General features: G+C 35.0%; 1 non-coding gene across 1 annotated transcript; it reads right to left on the bottom strand.

Moving 5' to 3' along the window:
- Window positions 1–5,680: 5,680 nt before the first annotated feature.
- On the bottom strand, window positions 5,681–5,799 carry LOC112478509. Its single transcript, XR_003045879.1, has one exon. It is a non-coding gene; the product is annotated as a 5S ribosomal RNA (ribosomal RNA).
- Between the last annotated feature and the right edge of the window lie 1,430 nt (window positions 5,800–7,229).

Below are 7,229 nucleotides of genomic sequence, written 5' to 3'. Positions count from 1 at the left end.
AGTATTCTCCACGATACAGAGCAAATGGAACTTTCTTACATTGCTGGTAGGCATGTAAACTAATAAAACTATCTTGGAAAAATATTCTATAGTATATACCTTATGATCTCATTATTCTATTCTATGCCTAAAAGAAATGAGTGTTCAAAGACACCAAAAGACATGTCTGTGAACGTTTATAACAGCTTTATTTGTAATAGCTGGAAACCGAAAATAGCTCAATATCCATCAATAGTAGGATGGGCAAATAATGTATATTTTATTCATAGAATGGAATATTACACAACAATGAAAAATAACTAGCAATACACTCAACAGCATGAATAAATCTAACAGACAAATGCTGAGTGAAAGAAGCCAAAAATCAAGAGTATACTGCATGACTGTATTTATATGAGATTAAAATAGACAAAAGTGATCTACTCTTGGAAGGGGTCTTTTGACTGATGGAAAGGGTAGTGAAGGGTTTTTTTCTAGTGATGAAAATATTCTACACTGATTAATCCAGATGGAGTTTACAAAGATTTATACATATGTTAAAACGTATCAAGCTGTTTAATTACGATTGGTGTATTTTGCTTTTATTTATTGATAGATGATAAGTTGACAGGTAGGTAGGCAGGTAGATGAAAGAGAGAGAGAAAGGGAGGGAGATATTTTCTCAGAGTTCTGAATGTTAGCAGTCCTGGATCAAGGTCAGGTAGGGTTAGTTCCTCGTGAGGAGTCTTCCTGGCTTGTAAACAGCTACCTTCTCACTGCATTTCCATGTGGTCTTTTCCAAGGCGCATGTGTGTGAAGAGCAAGAGAGAGTTGGGAGAGAGAGAGAGAGAGGGAGAGAGGGGGAGAGAGAGAGAGAGAGAGAGAGAGAGAGACACAGAGAGAGAGAGAGAGAGAGAGAGAGAGAGAGAGAGAGAGAGAGAGAGGTATAAAGAAAGCAGTTTCCATACGGCCTCAGGCTTTTGGATGGGGATCATTCTGCTTGTAAGCTACAAGCAACCACCTTGTTGCAGGAAGTTTTGTGTGTGTGACTGGGGTAAGAAGAAAAGATTAGTAGAAAAATTGGCTAATAAATATGATCAAATGTACATGAAGACTAAATTTCTATTATGCCAATCAGCAAATTTTAGCCCACTATTTTAGCCCTTATCTATTAACTTTTATTTCTTATGTCTGTATATCTATTCCTCCTCCAGATTCTACGAGACCCATCTTAGGACATGTGGCTGAAATGTCACAGAGCTTAGCAGAAACCTGGATAGGCATATGTAGATATTCAGATCATGCTCACAATAATCATAACAATACCATTTGTAAATGGGCATTCTATTCTTAACAAAATAATTAATCCCCCTATTAATCCTACGAAGTAGGTATTTTTATTCTCAGTCAACAGATGAGGAAACTGAGGCTCAGAGACCTCTCATGAATAAGTAGAAGAGTAGGACCTCGAATGCTGTACACAAATCTCATGTTCTCTGCCACAGACACTTCCAGTTGTTACAGTAGCCGATTATAAAACATCTGCTTAGACTGTCATTCCAGTTGAGATTTTTATCACCACAGCTCTTATACCGAGGAATCTGTGTGGTGCCCCTGTGATAAACATGGCCTGAGAACCCAAAATGCCCACAGATCTAGCGTAAACATGGCTCAAGGTTTCACGAAGACCAATGCCCACATAGTTTATGTGACTGGTTTGTGTTTCACAGCCTTCTAAATGGTCTGTGATCACTTCTCAGGACATGCTCATGTTAGGTGAGTCAAAGGAATCTGCTCACGGGTCTTCAGCCATCCCCTTAACATAACTTGTCATCCACTCTCCAATTATTTACTAAATTTTTAATTATATTACATTTCTAACATAATTAGGAATTATTTTTGATATATACTTAATGGCTCCTTTATTCTGAATATTCCTTAATCTATTTATAAAATCACAAATTTGAATTTTGTTCTTTCTTGATCATGTCTGGAAAGACAACTCAAACTTTCTCGAATAGCCAATGATTTTCTGTCCTGTGACCAAAGCAGACTGGCACTTTGGTGACAGTGTGCTGCCCATCCATGTCCGCAGAGAGAAAGACAGCCTTTCTGGAAAGAATTCATTATCTTCTTTGACAATCTGCATTGAATAACACTGTCAGCCTACGAGTTTCTGACAGTTCTGCATCCTTTCCTCATCTAATTCTACTTGACAGCTAAAAGTAGATCACATTTATAGAACATCAGCACATTTTTAGGTGGTATGGGCATTTCTTTCATATGATAATCTGTCAGATTTAATTCACCGAAAGGTAGAATGTCCTTTAGTGTTGGCAAATTTATATTCATCATTTACTTTCTGGGGACAGTTAAACAATGCAGAATCTCATAGAAGCCTTACTTTCCCATAATATATCCTGGATTAAACTCTTCCTAGAAGACTGAGTCTAGTTGTGGGTGTCTTTAACTTGAGGAAAAGGTATTTAAAGAGATAAATCGCCAACAGAGGTTGAGTGGAAAAAGCACTGAGTAATGGAATAAAAGGTTTTGGAGGAATGTGAGTGTCACTACAGATGTGTAAGAAACCCTCTTGGGTTTAAAGTTGATTCCACAATTTATTGTGTCATCGTAAAGCCATAGCTTCAGTTTATTCATCTGTAAATTTATTGTAGGAATTAGGTGAGGCAGTATTTAAACTGTGTGGCACTAAGTCCAACAAGTAGTCACACAAAAAATAGGTATCTTCACTTTAGAGAACTTTCCTCCACTTAGACCCAACATGTCTTAAATCTTTATATTCTTGGCCTAATCTCTGAAGACAGGGACACAGAGGGAATAACTGAGGCTGATGATGATAGCAGTAATTTGTGAGCTAAACTATGCAAACTTCTTAGAAGAAGCTGTTAGGATTGAAATGCCATCTAGACTCCCGCTTTGTGCCATTTATTTTTCTAATATTGGGGCTAGACTTGAACCAGTCTCTCTATGTGTCACAAAGCAATTCATGTTTTTCTCCTAATTATGGAATTTACATCCTTATTTTGTTTCTCAAATAGATGTTATGGAGCCATCTTCCCGTTAAACATTCTCTTTCAAGTTCTCACTAAAATATCAATAGGAGACTTTATTATCTTTATCAGCAAGCCTGATTTTAGTTCCAAATTCTGGGGTTTTGCTTCTCTTAGATTTTTCTGGGAGATGGTTGCTTATCTTCTACTGTCACTGTCTGTGCCTCAATGAAAAAGGATGAAAGACTCTCCAGCAGATATCTGTAATAATTTTGGAGTTTGTTTTCATAACATTTCATATATAGCCATAGAGTCTTGGCACTGCCACTTAGATGCTGCATAACCTTAGAAATATCATAAGGCTCCTTGTGCCTCACTTCTTTCATCAATAAAATGCACAAAACGTTACTCTATAGGATTATTGTAAGGAATAAATGAACACCAATGAAAAACTTAGTATAGTGTCTGCCATATACTAAGGATTTAATAAGTGCTAGCAACATGTGTTCTTAATAGAGCATACATTTAAAACATTTAGCAACTACTTTTATTCATTTTGAATGCTTAATATAGAAAATATTATGTAGTTTTGTTTTTCTTTGCTTTGGTTCCAATACTTACATGCCTTTAGCTTCTGACCTCAGGTATTGGAAACTCTGGCATATAGTAGACACCAAAAAAATGCTTAAGTTTGAAAGTTGATGCAATAAAGTGGAAGAAAATTTATTTCAGTTGTTCAAATGTAAAGGCTATATGATGTCATCCACGATTTAAAAGTATTCTGCACTTAGTAGTGAAACATGCAATAGAATAAAATCTGCAAGGTAACACAAGGGACAATATCCTCTGCATATTTATTCAGAAAGAGTCAACCAAACAAGAAAACTCATAGTTCTCAGCATTTTCTGAGATAGTGCTTAGAATATCTCCACTCTAGTAACTACAAAGCCTAGGTATTTTTAAACAAAATAGGACGAAGAGTATTTATATCGATGAATTACTAAATTCTATTAAAAAAATAACAACTATGAATTGATGAATAGCTGAATTAAAGAATGCATTTAAAGGCATTCTATTCTTAAACACATTAACTAAACCTATGGCCAACAAAGTGTTGTAGGTAGCATTTTAATTAAAAATAACCAAAGGTATAATAATCATATTATCTGATTAATTATTTATATAAAATTATTGGTAATCATGTACTTACAGTTTCCTCTCTTTAAATGATAGATTACTGCAACAAATCTCCTTAAGAGTAACAAACCTGTATTTTATTGCGAACTTTGATGTCATTTTTTTAAAAAATATATAAAGATATTTTTAGCATTGAACTTCAGATAAGGTCTTAATTGAAATTATTCTATTCAATGGCCATTCTGGAGTTGGGCGAAAATGGAAAGGATTATTGTGTGAAATATAAACTTTCCTGACTTAGATGGATTTAGTAAGAATGAATAACGATTTCTAAATAATATTGTAGAGACAATTAAAAAATCTGATTTGGGGGGAGTTTGAACTCATTATACTCTGAAGTTGCTTTCATCTCAACAGTTCTAATTTAGAATTTTTAACTTTACTGGATATTAAGCTCTAGCACTTTTATTTTTTATTTTTAAATTTTTTTCTTTTATTTATTATTTTTGTTATGGTGACATTGGATAAGAAAATCCAGTCAGTTTCAGCTGCGCAGTTTAACTGTAAGTCACATATATGTTTACACCGTGTGTCCACCTCCCACAGTTAGATTTCTTTCTGTCACCACATATTTGACCCACTTTACCCTGTCTACTTCCCCCTTCCCCATACCCCCTACTCTCTGGTAACCACTAGTCTATTGTCCATGTCCATGAGTATCTGTTTGTTTGTCATGTTTGATTGTTGGTTTTGGGTTTATAGCTCACATATGAGTGATACCATATGATTTTCAACTTTTTCTGTCTGGCTTATTTTGCTTAGCATGATTATCTCGAGGTCCATCTATGTTGTTGCACATAGCAGTATTTCATCTTTTCTTATGGCTGAGTAATATTCCATTGTATATATGTACCACAGCTTCTTTAGTCAATCGTCTATCATAGGTCACTTCGGTTGCTTCCATGTCTTGGCCACCGTGAATAATGCTGCTATGAACATCAGTGTGCAAATATCTTTTCGCATATGAGTTTTCATGTCTTTGGGGTAAATATCCAGTAGAGGGGTTGCTGGATTATATGGTAGATCAATTCTTAGTTTTCTGAGGAACCTCCATACTGTTTTCCATAGTGGCTGTACCAATTTGCAGTCCCACCAGCAGTGTATGAGGGTTCCTTTTTCTCCGCATCCTAACATTTGTTATTACTTATCCTGTTGATTATAGCTATTCTAACAGGTGTAAGATGGTATCTCATTGTGGTTTTGATTTGCATTTCCCTAATAGCCAGTGCTGTTGGCATCTTCTCAAATATTTGTTGACCATTTGTATGTCCTCTAGGGAGAAGTATCTGTTCAGGTCCTCTGCCCATATTTTGATTGGATAGTTCTTTGTATATTTTGGGTATTAGGCCTTTATCAGAGGCATTGCTTGCAAATATATTTTCCCATTCGATGGTTGTCTCTTTACCTTGTTGACAGTTTCTTTTGAAGCACTACCACTTTTATATAATTAAATCTTCATTTACTGTTTTATATTTTATATATATATTTTTTTACGCCTACAGCACCTGGTCTTCCTAGGTGGTCTCCCATCCAAGTACTAACCAGGCCCGACCCTGCTTAGCTTCCAAGATCAGATGGGATCAGGCTTGTTCAGGGTGGCATGGCTGTAGACTATATCTTCACTTATTGATAGAAGAATTAGAAGTAAATCATTTATAATTTGAGTTGTTTATTTACTTGAAAACTATATTACATGAGAGAAAAGACAAAGTTATTCCTTCACTGATGACACCCACCATTTTATCCACTTGACATTCACCCAAGTCCAACATCTATTTTAAAATAGATTCGGTATTTATTTGCTATCATATATATTATCAATTGCTACAACAACAGCTTTGTAATCCTATATTCACTTTAGAATTCACTAGTGTACATACCAAATGCTTCCATGAGAATATATTCATAATCTATAATAATAAAGCCTAAGTGATTACTGCTTCTTTGATACCCTTTTATTATAATTTTTCCCTCTGAAGGGATTTGTATATACTTTTTCCTCTGAAGATTCAATTAGTTCAGCTTTTCCTACTTGAGCTATTCAAATTTCTACTGGAAGCAGTATTTTCTTTCCTAAATAATACAGATTGACCTGATTTAGCAACGTTCAAAGTGTACACATTTATTTCAATGACTTGCATGAATTGTGTATGTGACTCCACTGACATTTGATCAGTCCATGTACACTACTGAAGCAGGGCCTACTAGTTGTCCTATTATTGTGTAACCGTCTGTTTCCTTTGCTACGTGGCTAAAGTAATACCCATTTCTGCAAAAGAACTTCTGAAATAGTATTTAGTGGTGTTTATTTGAGCATTTCATAGTATTGCCTTTTTTTTTTGGCTAAACTAACTTGTTTTTATCTTCTTACCTGTCCCCTGAGTATAAATAAACCTCAAGGCAAGCTACTACCATGGAACTCCATTTATCAGCAAAGGAAAATAGCTTAAATCTTAATTCAACTCAGTTTCCAAGCATTTATTGATCACCCATTTCATTCCAGGTGCTGAGCCAGGAATATGGGAAACAAAATGGAATTTGTTTTTACCATTAAAGAGTTTAGCAGGGAAGGTGGGTATGTAAAAATAAAAATACTATAAAGTCATAAGCACTAAAATATATCTATAATGCAATGTAAAACAGCCTGTAAGAGCCATTTTATCATGGTGGTTAAAAAACATGGACTCTTGAGGGACTTGGACCATAGTGCCTGGGTTTGAATCTCAGCTCTAGCACTTACTACCTGTGTAACTTTAAGCAAGTTGCTGAACTTCTCTTTGCCTCAGGCTTTGTAATCTGTAAAATAGGGATAAGACTAGTATCTATTTCATAGTGTCATTGTAAGTTAATAATTATACTAAATATAAATGAGTAGTAAGCATTTACAAAGAGCTTAAATAGTGTTTGGCACATATTAGGTGTTATATAAGTGTTTGCTGAATAAAAGAAGGGAAGGTTAATTACTTAGGGGGTAAGGGAAGACCTGATCCCAATGGGATATTTAGGAAAAATATTTCAGAGAACCGGTATTGATTAATAAAA

The sequence above is a fragment of the Pteropus alecto genome, unplaced genomic scaffold (genome assembly GCF_000325575.1).
Source record: "Pteropus alecto unplaced genomic scaffold, ASM32557v1 scaffold61, whole genome shotgun sequence".
NCBI classification, from domain to species: Eukaryota; Metazoa; Chordata; class Mammalia; order Chiroptera; family Pteropodidae; genus Pteropus; species Pteropus alecto.
This window is presented reverse-complemented; position numbering and strand designations above follow the sequence as displayed.